Here is a 21,903-nt window from a genome sequence, read left to right as displayed (position 1 = left end):
GGAACCCTTTTGTGATGACCATTCGTGATGGCCTATCACGGACCTGACGGCCTGTCAGGGATGGTGTCAAGAATATTTTTTCCAGCAATTCAATAGCATTTTTGCAAGGGTATTTTGGTCATTTCTCACTTTTTTAGCCTCTATAAATATAAGGAACCCTCATTCAAACCCTAATTTCTCCATTTCTCTTCTAATTCTCTAAAGAGAGAATATCTAGGGTTTCAATTCAAGAACCTTAATCCTCTAAAAATTCATCCATAAATCTTCAAGCTTTCTTCAAGAATCAAGTTCCTCATAGTGTGGGCTTCAAGAATTATTTATTTCAAGTGTGGATAAAGTTTCAAGACCTAAAGTTCATTCAATTTCAAAGGTATGTAGATGTTGATTCTTGGGTCCTTTTCATCCAAAAAGCTCAAGAACCCTTTTTAAAACTAAAAGATTTTTATGTTTATGAGTTGTTAATGATTTTTATGAGTTGATATAGATGTTTAATGTGTTGTTGAGTTTTGATTTATGTTTGCCTACAAAATTTATGAGCTTTGACCCTAGTATGTGGAATTCATGTGATGTTTGTGATAGACCCTCTTGAAGTTGTTTTTCCATGTGATGTGTTCATGATTTTTCAGTGTAGAAATGGTTGAATAAGTGAAGAACATTCTCCATAGGTTTGATAAAGAGCTTAGGTGAATCATAAGGTCCACTATAGTATGTTGAATAGGAAACCCCAAATTGTGAGCTAGTCTATGCATGCCTTAGTGAGTGAAATGTTCCAAGATAGCATGAAATCCCCAAGTAGGTGTAAAATCGGTCGTGTCTAATGGTTGTTGAAAGACCCTAGTGAACAAGTCGAGATATGATGGTTGTAAATTCCCCGATTTTATGCTCTTTGATATATGCTAAGCTTTTAATACATGTCAAGTGGTTAGCAAGTAAATAGTGATATGCTAGTATGAAGTTTCCCCCAAATCAAGTGATATCTAAATACATGACAAGACCGATATAGGTATGAAGTACTTGATGTAAGATCTCGTTGAATGGGGTATAATCTAATAGCATGTCTTCCCTAGGCTAGTATATGATAGTGAACCAATGTTGATGATCCTTAAAGGTTTGGAGTGACCCTTTGATGGTTGTGATGATGAATAGAGGTCTATGTTTCCTAAATGCTTAATGCGATGTCCTAAGGATCTTGAGAGGGAAAGTATGTTATGATGCCCAACTACTTTAAGTGATTATTTAATGATTGTGATAATAAATGAATGATTGTAATGATGAATAAATGTTTGTAATGATGAATAAATGATTGTAGTGATGAATGGATGACCGTGATGATGCATAAATGATTTGTGATGAAGAATGATTATGTCTTGCTTTTATGTTGTAGAGTCTTGGGGTATTTACACCCAAAAATAGAGCTGTTGTCTAGAGCCCGTGTTAGTATTTTGATGATTCCATTCGAGCCATGATTCTCAAAACTAAGTGAACTATAGAACTCTGTATCCTTAGACAAGTGCGAAGCTTAATAAAACTTAGTAATCTCAGTTATCTCTGTATCGCTAGTAATCTAGCCTCAAACCTGTAATTAGCTCAGTTTTAAGAGTATTCAAGTCATTTAATCCTAATCTCAGAAGTGATTTGAGTAATCTATTCAAGCTCTGTATCGTCAGTCAGATACCATGATTTGATATCTTTTCCATCAGATACGAAACCAAGTGATCTCAGTGTAACTCAGTCAGACCTTTTGAGTAATATGATTAGTGTTAGATTCAGTTAAGCCAATGTTCAGTTGAGAATTCAGTTCTGAGTCTTTCAGTTAGGAGTAGAAACTAGCACCGAGCAAGCTCAAGGATGGGATCTCACCTACTAGTAGAGAGTGTGATTCATAAAAGCAATCCTTGTGCTCCAGAACAATATAGCCAGCGTAGGTTGATACATCACACCTGTTAGTTGAGGGTGGATGAGAGACATCATACCTGCTAGATGAGGGTAGATGAGGTGGCTTGACCTGCTAGATAAGGGCTCCACCGTTCTCGTTTGAGGACCTGCTAGATGAGGGTCACATAGAGTTGTCTTTACCAGTGGCACGATAATGACACCCTTCCAACTGGGACACAGGTTGGACCCCACTTATGGTAGGTGGAGGCATGTCGGTTAAGTGACTACTTCCCACAGTTTTAGTTTCAGATTCAGTCTCAATTTTAGAATCAGTCTTCAGAAATCAGGACTGTCAGATACAATCATCTATTATTGTGAGGAACTCAGATAGTTCTATTGATTTATAGACCATCCCATCAGATAGACTTGGTCTCACATACAGTTATTTGATATCATATTCAGAGATATATCATCAGATAGGCTTGATCATAGTATCAGATTTCTATTGAGTATTCTTGTTGTCAGATTCAGATATAATCATATTTCTTATCATTGATAAAGCTTCCGAAATCATCTGTTAGAAAGGTTGATCTCTAATCCTGCCAGTTGAAAGTAGTAAGTCTAAGAATTCAGTCATTGATGTAAGCACATCCAAATCCTCAGTTATTAGTATCAGATAAGTCAGTGATTCAGTATCTCAGTGTCAGTAGTGAGTTCAGTCTGCAGTAAAGTGGTATCTGAGTTTCAGTATCTAGAGTTGCGATAATTGTGTTCATATTCTGTGAATTTATATATATGTTTTCATGTTGCATTTACATGATTATTCAGTTTAGATATTGCGCATGCATGAACCCTTGTATTAGCCTACCCCGTCTATATACTCGGTATATTTTTGTACTGACGCATTTGTGCTATGGTGTTTTATTTGACACCATAGGTTCAGAGGCACAGGATCCAGTTTATCCTAAGCAGTTTGGTCCTAGTCAGCAGTAGTAGCAGTGAGTCCTCTTCTTTTGAGGACGAGTCTCAATTTACTACTATTGTTTAAGACTTTGTTTATTTTTTGTTGACGGAGTAAGTTAGGGACATGTCCCATCAACTCCACAGTTCAGACAGTTAGAGGCTTTTCAAACAGATATATTAGTATTCAGTTTTGAGCTTTGAGTATGTATAGATGTGTTGAACCTTATGGCAAGTTTTTGCATTTTTTAAATATTATGCAGTGTATAGGTACAGATATCAAAAAAGGGTTAGCTTATGGTCCTTCGAGTCCATAAGCACCGTGTGACATCTCAGGGTGGGATTTGGGGGCGTTACACATTTTTTCCCAATTTAGCACAAGGTTAAACTCCTAGCATCGCTGCAATGCTATACTCAAATTAACCAAACATAACTCAACTGAATTACCTACCACTGAGAAATCATCCATAAACACCTCCAAGGTGTCTTCTACCATATTGAAAAAGATAGATATCATGCACCGTTGAAAGATGAAGGGTGCATTACACAGACCAAATGGCATCTACTTAAAAGCAAAAGTACTATACGGTCAAGTGAATGTCGTCTTCTCCTAATCCTCTAGAGTAATATAACTATGGGTATACCTTGAATACCCATCCAAGAAATAATACCAACCTCTTACCGCCAATCAATCAAGAATTTGATCCATAAAACATATCTGGAAGTAGTCCTTCAAAGTCCATGAGTTGATCTTACGATAGTTCTTTAAAACTCTTCACCTAGTCACAGGCCTAAGGGGAATCAACTTATTTTTCTCATTTTCTACTACAGTCATGCCCCCTTTCTTGGGCATACATTGGACGGGGCTTACCCATTTACTATCGAAGATAGGGTATACAACTCCTGCATCAAGCCATTTAACGATATCATTCTTAACCACTTCTTGCATGCGTGGGTTAAGGCGACGTTGGTGATCAATGGTTGGTGTGCAATCTTCCTCAAGCTGAATCTTGTGAGTGTAAATACCCAGAGAAATACCAATAATATCTGCAATAGTCCAACCTATAGCCCTTTTATATTTCCTAAGCACGGAGATAAGTTCCTTAACCTGGTGCTCACCCAAATCCGCTGCAATAATCATAGGTAAAGTGTTTCCACTACCTAGAAACACATATTGCAGATAGCCTAGAAACTTCTTCAACTTCAACACCGGTGGCTCTTTGATAGATGACTTAGCCAATGGTGTTGGCGATTTTTGTGATCTAAATCCAGCTTCTTGGGAGCATATGAATATGATCCCATTCCCGTCAGTGCACACACTTTCTCTTCATATTCCTCAGTACCTTCGCTATCAAAGTTTATCAAAAGTGTAACAAGAGTTTCCACAGGAAATTTCTCCTTGATTGGCACCTCTTGCTTATCTTCATAATAAACATCAATGATAGAGAATACACTCAACTCGTTATGCTACTTCATAGACTGGCACACATCAAACCAAACTACCTCATCATTAAGCCTGAACAATAGCTCATAAGCCCGCAAATCAATAAGCGCGTTTTCAATTGCGAAGAAAGGTTTACCTAAGATTATGGGTACCTTTAAATCCACCTCGCAATCCAAAATGACAAAATATGCAGGAAATATAAAGCTGGCCACCTTTACTAGCACATAATACAATATTCCCACTAGCCACTTCACTGACCTGTCTGCCATCACTAGTTACATATTTGTGGGTGTAAGATCCCCCAAATGAAACTTCTAGTAAACAGCAAGTGGAATCAAATTAATACTTTCTCCCAGATCACATAAGGCCTTAGAAAAATCAAGAGACCCGATAGTACAAGGGATAGTGAATGCTCTTGGGTCTACTTTCTTTTGCACCAAGGATTTTGTCGAAATGATTCCACAATAGTGAAGATTATCCATTAAGTTGTAGCTCACTATTCTCTTCTTCATCACAACATCCTTCATAAATTTAGTATATCCAGGCATCTTCTCTAGTGCCTTAACTAAAGGCACATTCACCATCAAATGCTTCAACATCTCTATGAATTTGCTAAACTTTATGTCATCAGCCTTTATTTTCAATCAATAAGGGAAGGGAGGTGGTGGCTTGGGGACTGCAGTAACCACTGCTTTCTTCTCCTTTTTTTTTGAACTCATCAACCTGCTGATAGTTAGAGGGGATTTCATTAACATCCAGCTTCTCAAACTCCACTGGGTAGTTTTTTTTATCTTCTGTATCTTTTTCAACCACATCATGAATTACAGCTTTTCCCACAGAAGGGCTCGGTAATACTTTACCACTTAGAGTGGTAACTATCATGCAAAAACCATTATTTTGAGAATTTTGCATTGTATCACTCGGCAATGTACTACTCTTTCTATGATTAAATGTTGCTGATGGTTGGTTTAATTATTGCTCCAACTATTTGATAGAAGTTGAATGTAAATTAACTAGCTGACTCATGGATGATAAGTCACTCTTCATCATTGTCGCACCAGCATTGGTCACTTCAACCCCTTTCAATAACTTCTCTATTATGTCCTCTATGGATATCTTACCTGAACTGGTAGTAGCATTATCATAACTTCCAAGAAGTACACATAGTCCACTCCTGTCATTTTTATTCTTCTAGCTTCCTTGATCCCTATCTTTGTAACCAGATTTGTTGTAACAGTTCTAACCTTAGTTCCCTTGTCTATTACCTCAAAAACCCCCTAATTATTTAGATAGTTGGCCTTCTCTTCAGAATAAGAATTAGCTTTACTTTGCTACCCAACAGCTTTTACCTTCTCAGTTTTCCCAGATAACAGATGTTTAGTAAGAAGATCCATCTAGGTTTTTATGTGTGCCATATCTTGGTCAGGTTCCTCCTCTTTTAGGCATTGCTCAATAGACATACCACTAGATATAGTAGGCCTTATTACCATAGAATCCCTAGTATGCCAAGCTCTACTTGTCATAGTCAACCGCTCTAACATATCTGGAGCCTCAGTGTGCGTAAGCTCCATGAATGCTCCTTATGCAACATTGTCTATAATTGGTTTAGTGATGGAGTTTAAAGCTCTATAGAATGTCTTCATCAAATGCTCATCGATCATTTTGTAGTTGGGGCACTATGTCAACTTCTTCTTGAATCACATCCAAGTCTCATGTAATGCCTCATTTGGTAATTGCCTAAAGTTTCTAATCTCATCCCTCAACTATAACATCTTGGAGGGCAGAAAGAACTTTTTTAGGAAAGCACCTTTCAATTGCCTCCAGTTTGTTATAGAATCGGGAGTCAACTTATTCAACCATATTGTTGCCTCCCTAGACAGAGATAATGGGAATAACCAAAAATTATTACATTCTGTCCAACCCCAGGATTGTCAAAGGATTTGCAAATGTTGATGAAGTTCACCAAGTGCATATTTGGGTCATCTCCTGGAAGTCTGCCAAATAGCCCTTTGAGGTTAAGTAGTTGTATCATGGTACTTGTTATGTAAACTTCAACCTAGGTGGTGGAATAACTGATCTAGTTAAACCAGCCTCATCCAAGTCTGTGTTAAATTCCTCATCAAGTGAAACTGCACAGCAGGTTGTTGGTTTGCTCTTTCTCTAGCTACCCTATTTCTATTCACTGGTACAACTACATTCTCAGCACGCCTCCTATTTGTTAGGTTGATCAGGTTATCATCCCCCAATTCTTCCTCATCAGGATTACGGACATGGCTGGTTGACTATTATTCTGTTGACTAACTTGTGCTCTAGCCAAGATAGCTAGTCACTCAGCTTTTTGTTGCTCTTCCATTCTACCAATTAGATGCGGTTTAAGATTGAAGGTTAATAATGGTTCTCCTGAACTTCTAGTTCGTGGAATAAATAACAATGAGCCTATAATGAAACAAAAACAATAAATAAAGGTAAAATTTGGGAAACTTGACCAAAGGTCAATTAACAATCACAAACTTAATTGACAACTGCATTCCCCGTTAACGGTGCCAAAATTTGATACGCCCAAATTACAACTCTCATTAGAAAGTGTAAGCGGTTGCTGTCAAATATAGAACCCAACTAGGTTGGGGTCGAATCCCATGAGGAATAGTGTGAAAACTAAGTGTTACGGTTGTTAACAGACTGTTGATCGAAGGTTCCAAATTAAAGGAGGGTTTTAACTAAGTAATAGTATCCAGATGTTTGTGGTAAATAGTGTTCCAACTAGTGAGTTTTATTACAAGTGTTAATTTAATGATAGTAGACAAACTAGAGTTATGTTCTCTAAGATGTTCAAGCAGTCGGGGTTGTGAGTTACCTCAAGTTTCCAATTTATAACTTCAATTATAAGAGTTATTGAATTCTAAAGTTTACCCATTTATTTCTCAACCTAAATGGATAGTTTACCCTTCAATTCTTTTGAACTTAAAGAATATGTTGGTTTATTCAGCTAGTCTCTCATGTGGGTTAATCTTTGTTAAGGCATCAACCCATAATCCAAAGGTTAAAACCTTTAGATTTCATGTAAACCTCTTCTTTTTCCAACATAGACTTTTCTACTCAAACAAATGATGTTCTTGGTCTCACCCTTCAAGTTTGCAACCAAGAAAGGTCATTAATATGAAGAAGGGTTTATACAATCTCAATTATTTATGAAAACTACATGTTTTCACAATCACAATCAGCTATTCACATCAAGGCTCCCATAACCCTAGTTATGGGAGTTTATCTAGACATCTCAAGAGAAGAAGAAGAAGAAGAAATCATTGTGTTCTTCATAAATAAATTCAGAGAATCACTTACAAAAGTTATAATAATTGTTTTTGAATCTTCAGTGACAAAATGAATAAAATAGCTAGATCCATAATAGTAGCTTGAATCTCAGAGAATAATGTGTTACAATAAGTTTTCAAGATGGAAATATGATAAAAAAAATACCTAAATTAAACCTAAACTGGGTATTTATATGATCCCAAGTACTGGGTATTTGAAATTTGAACTCATTAATGCCGTGTAGAATTTGACGGTCACGTTGATGGCCCATCGATAGCATGATGGACCTTCACTTGAACTATCGCTAATGGTCCCAAGATGCTAATTTTTGGTTAAGGTGTGATGGTCATGTTGATGGGCCATCATTTGCCTGGCAGTCCATCGCGTGAACCGTCACTTGATCACTTAACATGACGTTTACTGTTTCAGCTTGACGGCCAAGTTAACGGTTCATCAGAGGTCCAACGGTCCATCACTTGGACCATCACAGGATTCATTCACTAGGTCCATTTTGTTTAGCCTTGACAGTCACTCTGGCAGTCCGTCACTTGGTTGATGGTCCACCAGTTTGATCGGCAGTGACCTTTTTTTGCTACTTTCCTAAGTTTATTCTTTAGCTAAATCCTTGACCTGAAAACACTAAAATTCAGCATCAAATACAATAACAGTTGCTTGAAAATGTAAAATTATCCCTTGAAAAAGATGTAAAATATTTTGTCAAAAGCCAAAACATCAACCGCATACTTGTTTCTTACGCTATGATGTCTCATATCATAGGTTCGGGCGTTCAGGTTCTTGACTACATCTAGACCTCCCCAGAGCATCCACAGTAGTAGAAGTGGTGAGTCCTTATCTATCAAGGACCATTTATGTTTATTTTAGTTTAGTTTAGTAGTTAGTCAGAGTTAGTTGGGGACTTATCCCATCAACTCCACAGCCTATCATTTAGAGGCTTTCAGACACTTTCAGTAAGTTATTTAGATATCAGTTGTTATTGAAAGTCTTACAGTACTATTTTCAAACAGATATTTTTATTATTTTGATTCAGTTTTGTTTTTGTATATAAAACCTTTTGGCATTTTCAATTGAATTCCGCATATGTTCTCTGTTATTTTATTCAGTGCTTACAGTAGGTACCAGCATAGGTTAGCTTGTGGTCTTTTGGGACTGTAGGCAACGTGTGGCATCCAGGGTGTACTCTCAAGGTGTTACAGGTATATCATCATAATCAACCTCTAGCCTTGTCAGGTATCAATATCATCATTATAACATCCTTCGACTTTGACGGGTATCTAAGCATATCATCATAATGTCCTCTCGATTTTCTGAGTATATAATTATATCATTATAGTCATCCTCCGGCCTTTCCAGGTGTATAACCATATATCACCATAATCATCAGGACATATATATGTCATCAGGTTTTACCCAGAAATTATATCATCAATATAACATCTTCCTTTATCCCGTACTGAAGAGATGTGTATAGAGTTATATAAAAGGTGCACGGACTTAAGTTATGGCTAAAAAGAGTGTGAATCCATAAATCCATTGCTCAGAGTAAAATTCGGGTCTAAATTATTGTAGAAGTATATATTATTGTAGGAGGAACAATGTATAAATAAGGCATCTCACATATAGGAGGTACAATATATTAATAAGACATCTCACATATATATGTCATATATCATAACTATGAGGAATATTATCTCTATAGGCCAACTATCAAATCTATGACTATATCATGGACATGAGCCATTAACCATTATCTGGGGAAATGCCATCATCATTCGTCAGGTCATGAAGTAACCTTATACTAAAGGCTCAAAAGTCTCAACTATGTCTAACATGGTAACATAAGTCCACATGGGGTAACACAAGTCTTGGACTAAGGTGAGCCAAAAGAACCAAGTTCTAATCCTTGAATTCCATGTTTAGGCCATTTATACCCTGAACTAGGATAAGGTATCTAAATTCACTTCTTGATGGTACATAAGCCATAATCAATCCTAAGACAGGAATCCCCCTAGAAACATGATCAATTAAGTCATATCTATCTAAACTATGGTTTAAAGATTACCATAATAGTCCAAATAAGATTAATCATACTAACCATACATCCAATGCTTAAACCATATCCCAAACCTAGCATCATATCATATTCACTCTATGAATTAGTTCAATCTACAGAAAAGGCAACAGGATTCTCAAAGTGTAATAAGCATTTTACCTTATGGGTCAAAACCCTCATTTAATCCCCAAACTTCAATAATCAGAACTAAGTAATTCTACCCATAATCAATCTTCACATTCGCATTCACATGCAATATATAACACACATCATCTTACAAAGAAGAGTAGACAGATGCCTACCTCAAAGTCAAACCTCAAATCCTTGAATCATTTACTAAATCTTCGTATTCACTCCACGATCTCAAAATGTTGTTATGCTATCAAAATCATAATCTATGAATTATTAGGAGTAAAATAAGATCCCTATTTTCATACTAAGGGTCGGGTCAAATTTCAAGTCAAGAATGGGGTCACAGGGCCTACTAACAAAATCCTAAAATTAAAATTGTCACAAGGTCCATCGAAGGACAAGGAAGTAGTGCTCAAAAGTTGTACACAAATAGAACACAATTCGGGTCTCAAATCAACCCTAAAAGTGTAGGAACTCAAAGCCATAATTTCTAAGAATTTATCAAGAAATTAAAGGAAACTTACCATGAATTCAAAGAGAAATCACAAAATAATGGATAACCAAGCTCCCCTAAAGCATTTACAAGCTTAATCCTAAGCTTTTCCTCTTCTTTAGGGTTTTTAGCTCTTAAGACATGAGTGTAAATAGGCATAATCGTTATCCTATTTTCCATTGTTTTTCATTTCACTTTCAACCTATCCAAAACACGATTATAAGCTACTAGCCATCACATGATTAGTGTAACTTGCATGGTATAAGATAATACTATTGCATACATGACTAGTTAAATTAAAAAAAGTATCCAGTAAGTAAAATAGAGAAAAATTATTTGTTACAGAGTCTCATAGAGAGCTTCGGGACTCTCATGAGAAGATAAAAAAAAGGGAGAAGAGGAGGGACAAGTTCTTTATCAATATATGGAAGAGGGTAAGGGGACTATGGAAGGTCCCAAAATCCCAAGACAAACTACCTTCTTCTAGAGTGGAGAGAGATGATGAGGCCTATCTGAGTGGTCTAGTTCTAATAATCCTGGAGATGATACAGAGTCCGAGGGCGAGAGCAGATCTTGATGTGATTTTAGGGAGCACCCCTTATCTCTTTTTATTCTTGATTGTTTATGTAGTGAGTACACTGAAAGCTTTTTAGTTGGGGTGCCTGTCTCCATATTCATTTCTCATTTGGGCTTATACTGTTTAGATATTTTTTTATATTTTGATGCCATTTTGGATGATTTTTATTTTTTATTGGGTTGTAATATTCGGGCACTCTGATGGTGCCCACATTTTCATGGATTAGTTGTTTGTTTCACTTCTAGATTTTTACTTTATCTTTGTTTTGTTTATGTTGACATTGGACGAGCCTTTCCGTATGATAGATTGAGTGATGACATTCTTAAGGAAAAATTATTGTGATTACATTTTGAGCCATGGATGCAGAAAAAGTTTGAGTACCCGTGGCATCGGAGCTATCAATGCAAGGAAAATTTAAGTACCTATAACATTTTGGATTTGGGATCACATTTATACCTATGGTGATGTCTGAGTAGCCATATATTTTTACCCGATAAAAATTGAAATGTGAGACATCAGCTTGGTTTGGTGCGATAAATAGCAAATTGTGTGTGGTGCAAATGCAAAGCCAACACCCCCCTCCCTCCAAAAAAAATTTCAAAAAAATAAAGGGCATGGATGTGAGTGACCTTGTAACAATACTTTAGCTCTTTTTGTGACTCCAAAATTTTGGCTTGTAGAAATTGGTAGATACTCTATTTGGCCTCTAGTGGGAAGGGAAATTAAGCCCCTTTTAGGAGTTTGCACGCCATGTGCAGTGAGCATATTTGTCTAAATCACATACATTTAAATAGATTTAAAAGTAGAAGTTATAAAGAATTCAAATAGCTTCAATGTAACTATATTAGAAAAGGTCAAAAAATGAAAACTATACAACATAACACTTAAACAAAGAAAAATAGATTATACTAATAGTCAAAAATTATTATCTCAAAAAATTTAACAAATATTGTAAGCAATTGATTATTGATTTAGTGTTTATCGTAAGCTGACTTTTTGATCAATCACACAAAAACGATACATTTAGAATATCAATACTTTCAAAATTACTTCGTGTCGTGAAGATTTTTTTGATTATACTTAGTTTGCATAAGAATTAGAAAACTTATAAAAAATGCTAAAATTAAAAAAGCATGATCAAGTACATAAAAATGAATATAAAAGGTTGAGAATGAAATATTTTTCGGCTTTCAATACTCCTTTCGTCTTACATATTATAATTCACAAGGTAAAGACTAAAGATAAAGAAGAGAAAGAATAGAAGTCTTCATGAAACAAAATATGAATTTATATAGCAAAATAGAGGAAAGCTATAAGACTTTCAAATTGAAGTTTGGGAGTTATAAACATAAAATTTATGGGAGCTACAAATTGAGAGTAAGAATTTAAAAAGTACGAGTTATGAGTAGTTACTCCTTATAAATACATTAAATATTAAAAAATAAACTAAAATATTGAAAAATATTTTTGAAAACCCTACATTTTACTTTTAGCCAAATATTATTTGCCATATCGTGCGCACAGGACATAAGGAAATAAAAATAATGCAGAATATTTCACAAATAAGCATAAACTAAAATGAATTGAGGGATTCTATTTAAATGAATAATTATACATTTCATTTTTTCATTAATATATATAATAATTATATATTAATATAGTAACTTTTACATAATAAATTATTATGGTTATTAACATATTTAATGAAATTTAATAAATAGGATAAATTAAACCTTGAATTGTTTGGACGTTTTGTGCAATTGATTCAATTAATAGCATTGATAATAAATTAATTAAGTGACTATCTTTAATATTCTATCAAATTTTATACCGAATTTTTCAGCTTTATAAAATTTAGATGAAAGCCAAAAAAAATCACAAAAAAGATAAATATGACTGTAGGCTTTAGAGAGTGTCATATCAGCAAATGTATAATCCTCCTTTATATATACACTAGTGAATTTATTCGCGCTTCGAGCGAATTAATTAGTTTTTTGAGTGCTGTAAGTTTTTTTAGAGATCTTTTTAATTTTTAATTATTTCAAATTCTAACTAATTATACACACTCTTAAATATATACATGCAATTTTCTTGAATTTTTGTCACTCACGAATTTTCAATCTCTAAGATATTTAATTTTTATATAATATATTCTAAGTGAAATAATATTTTCATTTTTCTTAAAAGAAAGTAGAGAAGAAAAAGATTTCATGAAACTGAATTTATTTCTATGCATATTTTTAATAAGTTTCAAACTTGTTTATTATTTGTAGATATAACCAAATCTAATTATATGAATCTCATAATCTCTTTTATCTTATTTTATCCTCTCTATTTCTCTTTAAATTATTTATCGTTAATGCTTTCTTTTCTTCTTTTTTTTGGGGGGGGAGGGGGGGGGGTGGAATGTCTTTTTCATTTTAATAGATTAATTATTAGGTGGTTTTGAATGAGTTTTAATAAGCTAAAACACTTAAAGTTTGTTAAATAAAGGAAACACACAATAAATGATAGTTAATATAAAGTAATTATTTTAAGAAGTAATTTTTTTTAATTCATATCTCATCATAGGTGAAGAAAAATAGAAAAATATTAAAATATTAATAAAATAATATAATTAACAAATTTGGTCATAGAGATGTGCCACGTAATCTTGTCTGTGTCTAAAATAAAGGGAAAAATGAAATGTATATATTAACTGCTTCAAAAATTTAATTTTTTATAAATGATTATTTAAGGTTTAGAGAAGAATCAAAATTCCTCTCTTGAAAAAGAAAATGAAATAAAAACAGACAATCGACTTCATGAAATCATGGTTATCTTAGCAATACTTTTGTTTTTCTTAAGTTGTAAGCTTGAACGGTTCAAATCAATCGACAAAAGAAAGTAGTAATAATCTTTAAAAATGTTAAACAAAAAAAAATATAAAATATAAAAAATCAAGAACTATAATTTTATATACAATAAACAACTTTCTTATGAATTAGTAAATTACGTAGTTGCTATTGTATAATTGAAAATTTAGGGTCATTTAGCACCATTGGTGCATTAGAAGGTGTCATGTCATTTCATAGGGATGTTCATTCTATTGCACATATCCTGAATTTATTTCTTGTTAAATTTTTTTACTCTACTTCTTTCTCGGAAAGTAGTTGTCTGGTATAATACTTGACTCCATTATTAATTTTTTGGAAAACCTTATGTTGAATTTACTAATTAGGCAAAAGGATTTTATTTTTATTTTGTTCTGGCCTTATAATATTGTAGTGTCCTTTTAAAGACTCTTTTGGTTCACACACTAAGTAATTTGGGGATTATAATTCTTGAGTTTCAGGTGTAATAAAATAAGAAAAATAACTTAAATTATGCAAGTTTTACATAAATAACACCAAATTTAATTGGATAAGATTGATATCTAGAATTAAATTTAAAATTATATCTATACTTTCTTTGGTGAGAGATATGTATAATTACATTGAACCAAAAAAAATCAGCAGCATAAAATATGTTTGCTATCTACATGCCCAAACAGGGGAAGGTAGCTGTGACGTTAAATGTGAACAATAGTTAAACAAAGAGGGCTTGTATAATTGACCCACTTCACCTTTTTTTTTCAACTTTATTATTGTTGTATATAAATTTTCTAATATTCAAAATAGAACATTTTTATTCAAAATAAAAGGAAAGATTATTAGATGTGAATATTTCACACGATAGTCAAAGGTCTTGCAACAAAGAGTAACAAGAAATAATGCATCAATTATTCAACAAAACCTATTTTGTAGTCTGCCCTTCTTGCCTCTTCTTCTTGTGTGACTATATTAGCTTATCGGAACTTATAATACTTTATATGACTTATTGTTGTCATAATATATTTCTACGTACTGCTTATTGATAATATCTTATAAAGTTCTTATACTCTCATCTTCCCCACTCCCTAAACAATGAATGTTTTCAGAAAAAAAAAAAAAAGATTGAAAAAAAAATTGTGCAACTCAAATATGGAAGAAACAACAATAATTAGGAAAAATACTGAACAAAAACAAAAAGAAGGAAAACAACAACTGAAAATTCGTACAAAGAAGAAGAGAAAAAAATTTATGCAGTGGAAAAATTGTGCTACAATATCTATACTTTATAGTGATCCAAATAATTTGTGAGTTATGTTGAGCAATTAGAATTTAAAAAGTCACATTGTAATTGTTATTGATATTGAGTGTTATTGAATTCAATAAGTCTTTTCATTTGTCCATTATTAAGAACAATAATTAAGAGATATTTTTAATTATTAATGAAAATAATGAAGAAAAAAATTCAAAAAAAGGAGAAAAAAGAAAAAGGGGAATAAAGGCCTCCCTCTAAGGCATGCCACATAGAATGGACTAACATTCTTCTTTATATATATATATATATATATATATATATATATATATATATATATATATATATATACACACACACACATACATACATACATATTGATTCATGTTAACGTATATATGACATAATTATCTGTAATTAAGGAACTAATAAACTCAATGTATATTTCTTTCGATAAAAGCAATATATCTTTAATTCAATTTTAAAGAAAATGTACCTTTCTTCGAATCATATTCTGCCAAAATAGGTCGATACAAAATTTAATCAATTAACTAATAGACAACACAATGCATCTTTCTTTTGATAAAATCAACATATCTTTATCTCAATTTTTTTAAAAAAAAAATACACTTTTCTCAATAACCATATTCAGCCAACATATGGCTATACATATTCGATTCTTTTTAAAAAAATTTAATCAATTAAAACAAATAGTACTAAAAGAGAAAAAACTAAAATTTATTTGCCATTAAATTACTAATACTCTGGTAAACTCGCAGGATAAACGAACATATCCGTAACAACCACATAAGAACAGTTATAACTATTTCTCATATTCACCGGCTCCGCCTCCACTACCGCAAATAAGCGGCGGCACAACTCGTACTTTCAGATGACGGTGCGCATTCTTAACCGTAACGAAAAAATTTATTATCTTATTTTTCTCACCTTTTTCATTCCTAAGCCTATAACTAAAAAAATGCAAATAATCCTCTGACAAAAATCCTCTAATAAAATCGAACGTTGGAACCTTTGTGATTCCAATATTTTCGATCCCCGAAGAAGTCTTGCATTGAACCTCCATTGTTAGATGACGTGCATGTATGGGCATATCAACGATCAATTTCTCATTTCATGTAGAAAAACTCGCTTTCTTTGTCCATTTTTTTTGTTTGTTCGTTACATGTTGTAGATTTTGTCTTGATATTTATGAAAGCATTCTTCTTATCGGTTGCTTCAATTATCAAGAAGATTCTCATAGGATATTGTTGTTATTTCTTGCAAATGTGCTTAGGATTATGAATATGGCTTCATAGTGATGATAAAAATAAGCAAGAAAATCAAAGTATGTAAAAGTTTGGAGGAGAGAATAATAGAGGTGATGTTTGTTCCAAAAATTAATCTATCAAATGCATCTCTAATATTAGTGCCCTTAATAGTTCTAAGAATATCAATGATATTTTTTTCTTCTATTATTAAGAAACTAAATATAAAGGAAAAAATGAGAAAACAAAGATGAGAAAATGATTCTTAAAGAGAGAAATCATTGGGACTTGCAAATTGAGAAAATCTTGTACCGTCTTAATACCTTGTAAAGAGAGAAATCATTGGGACTTGCAAATTGAGAAAATCTTTTACATAGCTGACATACGTTCCATTCTTATCTTATGTGAGTCAATATTGGCCAACTTGAGAAAATCTTGTACCGTCTTAATACCTTGTAAAATTAGCTTCTTGTGAAAAGATCCATCTTTTCTAATATTGTAAAGACGCCACACATCATCTTTCAATGTTGGTGGATAATGCTTCTTATATACTACTGTGGGCAGCGAAATTTTACTAAATTTAAATCCGTACAAAATTCGTATTATTTTAAATTCAAAATATATTCGTCCCAAAATATATTAGTCCCAAATAAATTTTGCAGATTAATATAATTGGACTAATTATTTAAGTACAAACAAGTATGGATTTAATTAAAGTTCAATTTTGTATTGAGTTAGCCCATTGATTTGGGCTACAAATAATGACCCCACTTTGCTAAGCTCAAGATATTATCATATTCTAGAGGCCCAAATGAGTGCCACATATCAAATGACGTGCATGCCAAGTCAAGTAAAGGAGCCAATGGGATTGTGCTACATGTTAAAATGATGCAGCAAGCCTAGTGAAATCAAAGTCCATAAAATACGTCACGTCACTTAAATCTGATTGGTTAAATGAAGTTCATATTTATCATGACTCTTTACTTCCTAAAACTATAAATAGGGGTCTCATAATTCATAAAAAAGACGAACAATTCTAACAAGAAGCAAGAGAGAGCTCGTGGATCAAAAGCTGCAGATTTCTCTACAAATTCAAGCATTCAAGATCAATACCATAAAATTCAAGAACAAGCTCAAAGGCCTTTGAATTCAAGTGCAAGTCGAGATCAAGTTGATCAAATTCGCAAATCAAGATTCTAGATCAGGACCGCAAGATTCAAGAACAAGCTCAAAGGCCTTTGAATTCAAGTGCAAGTCGGGATCAAGTTGATCAAATCCAAAAATCAAGATTTAAGATCAAGACCGCAAGATTCAAGAACAAACTCCAAAGCCCTTGGATTCAAGTACAATCAAGATCAAATCCATTAAGTTTACAAATCAAGTTCAAAATCATGATCAAGATCAAAGCCCTTAAATATATATCTGAAAAGGAGAATTAGGGGATTTATAGAGATTGTAACACTCACTTATTGAAATCAATAAACAATTGTTGTAGTATTTTTCTTATCCCAATTATTTACTTTTTGGGTCTCAAAATCTTATTGCCCAATAAATTATGGCATGCCCAGTGAGATGATCTCTACCTCTCATCTCAAATTTTCTAACATTAAAGTTTAAAAACAACGAAATGACTTCCTAGAAGAATAATTCTCAATCAAATGCTTCCAAGGATGAGGATTCCAAATTCTCTACTGAAGTAGAAAGCATCCTTGGTGTTACTTTTGGAAGCCTTGGAGTTGTTACAAGGAGCTAGGCCAGCATTTTAGGACAACAAACACATCAAGTGTCATCCGTGCCAACTCCAATCTTTGGATCTTCAAATAATCAAAGTCCCACGCAAGTACTTCAGAAGAAGGAAGCAATGTTGCAGAGTCACTTAAGAAGACTTTAACTCTACTTGAGCATTCTAGTTCAAAATACTCTAACACGAAAAACGATGGTTGTTCAACTAACGCATTATCTCTACTTACACTGCATAAGCTGAGAACTTTAAAGTTCAACTTATGTGATAATCCGTGTTACTCTCCAACGTCTCTAGTGATCATGCAAGAAATAACGACTGATGCCTCATCTGTAGAGGAGCAACTTGCAAACCTGATGAGGGCAATGGAAGGTCTCATTAAGTATGTGCAAAATCAAGACGCTTGGATTGATAAGTAGGTGGATAGGATGGATGGATTAATTAATGGAGAGTCTATTTATGCACTAGGGAAAGCTCCAGAAGTTCATGAGATAGAACATCCTAGAAAATAAATACCACCAGCTAAGAAGGTACAAATTTCTCTAGAGGAAATGATCCAAATTGATCAATAGAAGAAGTTCATTAAAGAAACCATAAAAATACAAGTATGATGTTGTCACCAAGTCTTCCCTTACATATTCCAAGCCCTACACTGTAAGGATTGATAGCTTCAAAATGCCAGTTAGCTATCAACCACCCTAATTTAAACAATTTGAGGGCAAAGGCAATCCAAAGCAATATGTCGCGCACTTTATTGAGACATGTAATAATACTAGAACTTATGGTGATTATCTTGTCAAACAATTTATTCGTTCTCGAAAGGAAAATACCTTTGATTGGTATACGGACCTTGAGCCTAAATCCATCAATAGTTGGGAGAAATTAGAGCATGAATTTCTAAATTACTCTTATAGAACAAGGCATACAGTAAGCATGGTATCTCTCACGAATACTCAGCAAATAAAGGATGAGCCAGTCATTGACTTATCAATTGATAAAGAAATGCGAGCCTAAACTGCAAAGATAGGCTTAACAAAATTTCTGCAATAAAGATGTGTATCCAAGAAATGTACTAGGAGCTTTTCTATATCTTGCAAGGCATTAAGCCAAAATCTTTTGAAGAGTTAGCTACTCGTGCTCACAACATGGAGTTAAGCATGTCTTCTTCTAGAAAGGGAGTAATGTCTATCTATGATCCTCGACGGGAAAAGGATAAGAAGAAACCCAAAAGATGGGGCAAGTTTGTCCTCAAAAATGACAACAAGAAATCCATGAATATTGACGTGTTTCCTGTGAAGGTCACCACAAAGGTGAGCAAGAAGCAAAATGTGAAGACGACCTCTCAAGCACGTTCAAATAAGAAGTTAACTTTAAAAGAGATATAAGAAAAGCAATACGGCTTCCTTAATTCTGATGTTGCTGAGATTTTCAATGAACTCCTTTGAGCATAAGCTCATTGAACTCCCAGAGTTGAAGTGGTCTGATGAAGCTGGAAGGACCAATGACCCAAATTATTACAAGTATCATAGGCTTGTGAGTCACCTTCTGTAAAAGTGTTTTTTTCTTTAAGGACAAAGTCATGTAATTGGTAAATGAGAAGATCTTCTTTAATGACGAGATGGCCAGTTCTCATCAAATCTCTATCATTTTTGGATCATTCGATCCAGTTTAAATATGCATCAAAGAACATAAAAAGGAAACATTAGAAAATGATAAGTCTTTGATTGATGAAGATGATGATAAAGGTTGGACTTTGGTGACTAGGAACAAATACAAGAAGATGATTCTACGAAAGGAGTCATCCAAGCAGCCAACTAGAAGGAGAATGGTGAAAAAACCACAAAAATAGAGGTTAATCGAGCTTCTAAAAAAGACGAGGTTAATGGAGCTTCACCACTAAAAACCACGATGTCTACTGACTTTGGAAGAATTCTTACCAAGTTGATTCCATGTAAAGGCTGCATAAGTCAACCTTGAGGCATCTTATTTTAATACTGCCAAAGAGGGGGCAAAGGATGAAAATCTACCGATAGAAGTTCCTTTATCTTCTGAAAAACTTTCTGAACCTCTTAACCAAGAGGTACATATATGTGATACAAAATTTATATTTACATATAATGATATTCTACTTAGAGAAACCCTACACAGCCATCCCTTGTACATAGTAGGTTAAGTTCTAGGAAAGAATATAAATAGAATCTTGATAGACGAGGGATCCGAAATCAACATCCTACCGATTCGCACAATGAAGGAACTTGGCATCACTACTGATGAACTTTCTGAAAGCCATTTAATGATCTAGGGATTTAACCAAAAAGGTCATAGGGCCATGGGCTCTATCAAGTTGGGAATTCATATGGACGATTTTCGATTAAATGCATTGATTCATGTGATTGATTCCAAGACTTCATACAATATATTACTTGGTAGACCTTGGATAAACGAGAAAAAAATTATCTCATCCTCTTACTATCAATGCTTAAAGTACCTCGAAGGCAAAGTGGAAAAAAAGATAATTATCGATGATAAGACATTCACTAAGGTTAAACCAACACTTTGCCGATGCAAAATTCTATTTGAAGAATTATATCGTGAATGAGAAAAGAGTTGATGATGTCACAACAACCAAGAAGGTCATAACGACTGTCAAAAAAGTTGCCACCAAGAAGCCTCTCTTCACTTCGAATAAAGAAAGTGTTGCATCCACTAAAATGAAAGTAACTTCTTTTCTACACTATGTACCAAAGGTAAAGAAAGAGAAAGATAATTCATTTGATGCATAAGATAGTATACTGGGAGGTATAACTCTACCTATCAAGCAAATTGATGTAATAAATCCATCCTTAAGGCTACTTGGAGAGGTTGTGGTTCAAAATTCGCCACAAGATATGACACTCTCTATGAAGCATATAAAAGAAGGCTTTGATCCAAATGGTTATAAGTTATTTGCAAAGTCTGGATACAATCCTAATGAACCATCAGGGTTGGTTAAATTCCCATTAGAAAATACAACCAGGCAGGCACGTGAAGGCCTATGGTACATGTAGCCATCTCCAGTTCGTATCACTATAAGAAGGGCAGTTAGCAACTACATCACCATGGAAGAAGAATCTACTGCTTCTAATAAAAGACCATTGTTGACACTTAATTTTTTCCCTCCCTCAACTAAGTTCAATTTCGAGTTTCTTCAATTTAAAATAAATTTACAACATTTATTTTATCCGGATAATTTTTTTTAAAGTATTTATCTAGGTAATTTTATCATTTTAAGTAGCGATTATATGCTTTTTATTCGTATATCCAAAATCAAATAATTTTCTTACTTGAATAACTATTTTTACAGAAAATTAAGTTATAATCAAGGGTTATCTTGAAAATTAGTTCAAATGGTTATAATCTTGATTTAAATATAATTTGTTCTCAAAAATAGCTTATTTTGAAAATATGTATTTGATTTTATTAAATTAAGAAACTTGGGATCAAACTGATTGTTAATTTATTTTGAATTTTAATTCAATTTAGTCGATTCATTGAATTTGGCCATAATTGAAATTGATTAGACCATAATCGTAATACAATTGCAGATTAATTTTTAATATGGCTAGATTTTAAATTAAAATTGACATAATTAAAAATACTAAAAATTACATAAATACACAACTTATGTTTTCAATATTACAAAAAATCTCAACTCCCTAAACATATTACAAAAATACCACATATACATAGAATGTTATGTATATGTCGGCTATATTATGTATATTAATAGGGAGAGAGAGTAAAGTGATTAAAAAAGTGAGAAAGTGTGTAATTACTTTTAAAAGGTTGGTATTTATATTATTTATACTTAAAAATATCCCAAAACCCTTCCACTCAACCCCTTTCCAACTTTTAATTAGGCCACCAATCGACCTTTTTGATCTTCCACCCCAGCC

At 33.4% G+C, this 21,903-nt stretch overlaps 1 pseudogene; it reads right to left on the bottom strand.

Moving 5' to 3' along the window:
• Nucleotides 1–15,642: 15,642 nt before the first annotated feature.
• LOC107850117 lies at nucleotides 15,643–16,456 on the bottom strand (annotated as a pseudogene).
• Nucleotides 16,457–21,903: the final 5,447 nt, after the last annotated feature.

This window comes from Capsicum annuum, chromosome 12, assembly GCF_002878395.1.
Source record: "Capsicum annuum cultivar UCD-10X-F1 chromosome 12, UCD10Xv1.1, whole genome shotgun sequence".
Lineage (NCBI taxonomy): Eukaryota > Viridiplantae > Streptophyta > Magnoliopsida > Solanales > Solanaceae > Capsicum > Capsicum annuum.
This window is presented reverse-complemented; position numbering and strand designations above follow the sequence as displayed.